The sequence below is a fragment of the Arachis ipaensis genome, chromosome B9, assembly GCF_059453495.1.
Source record: "Arachis ipaensis isolate K30076 ecotype BB chromosome B9, ASM5945349v1, whole genome shotgun sequence".
In the NCBI taxonomy this organism is placed as follows: domain Eukaryota; kingdom Viridiplantae; phylum Streptophyta; class Magnoliopsida; order Fabales; family Fabaceae; genus Arachis; species Arachis ipaensis.
This window is the reverse complement of record NC_142444.1, coordinates 42,314,459-42,315,682: the sequence shown is the minus strand read 5'-3', so window position 1 is coordinate 42,315,682 and position 1,224 is coordinate 42,314,459. Positions and strand designations below refer to the sequence as shown.

Below are 1,224 nucleotides of genomic sequence, written 5' to 3'. Positions count from 1 at the left end.
TTTTCAGTTCTTAACTGAATTCTTGCAGATATGTGATACTGTTAAGACTAATGGAGTAGATCCTGAAGTCTACAGGCTCATGCTTTTCCCTTTTGCTGTAAGAGACAGAGCTAGATTATGGTTGGATTCTCAACCCAAAGACAGCCTGAACTCTTGGGATAAGCTGGTCACGGCTTTCTTAGCCAAGTACTTTCCTCCTCAAAAGCTGAGCAAGCTTAGAGCTGATGTTCAAACCTTCAGACAGAAAGAAGGTGAATCCCTCTATGAAGCTTGGGAAAGATACAAACAGTTGACCAAAAAGTGTCCTTCTGATATGCTTTCAGAATGGACCATCCTGGATATATTCTATGATGGTTTATCTGAGCTATCAAAGATGTCACTGGACACTTCTGCAGGTGGATCCATTCACCTAAAGAAAACGCCTGCAGAAGCTCAAGAACTCATTGACATGGTTGTAAATAACCAGTTCATGTACACTTCTGAAAGGAATCCTGTGAGTAATGGGACGCCTATGAAGAAGGGAGTTCTTGAAGTTGATACTCTGAATGCCATATTGGCTCAGAATAAAATATTGACTCAGCAAGTCAATATGATCTCTCAGAGTCTGCATGGAATGCAAGCTGCATCCAACAATACTCAAGAGGCTTCTTATGAAGAAGAAGCTTATGATCCTGAGAACCCTGCAATAGCAGAGATAAATTACTTAGGTGAACCTTATGGAAACACCTATAACTCATCATGGAGAAATCATCCAAATTTTTCATGGAAGGATCAAAAGCCTCAACAAGGCTTTAATAATGGTGGAAGAAATAGGTTTAGCAATAGCAAGCCTTTTCCATCATCCACTCAGCAACAGACAGAGAACTCTGAACAAAATGCTTCTAATTTATCAAATCTAGTCTCTGATCTGTCCAAGGCCACTGTGAGTTTCATGAATGAAACAAGGTCTTCCATTAGAAATTTGGAAGCACAAGTAGGCCAGCTGAGTAAAAGGATCACTGAAATCCCTCCCAGTACTCTCCCAAGCAATACAGAAGAGAATACAAAAGGAGAGTGCAATGCCATTGACATAAGCAAAATGGCCGAACCCAATGAGGGAGAGGAGGACGTGAATCCCAAGGAGGAAGACCTTCTGGGACGTCCAGTGACCAATAAGGAGCTTCCCTCTGAGGAACCAAAGGAATCTGAGACTCATCTAGAGACCATAGAGATTCCATTGAACCT

The 1,224-nt window shown here is 41.6% G+C and overlaps 1 non-coding gene across 1 annotated transcript; it reads right to left on the bottom strand.

Moving 5' to 3' along the window:
- Positions 1–211: 211 nt before the first annotated feature.
- Positions 212–319, bottom strand: LOC148544448 (small nucleolar RNA R71). The gene has a single exon (XR_015902108.1). It is a non-coding gene; the product is annotated as a small nucleolar RNA R71 (small nucleolar RNA).
- Between the last annotated feature and the right edge of the window lie 905 nt (positions 320–1,224).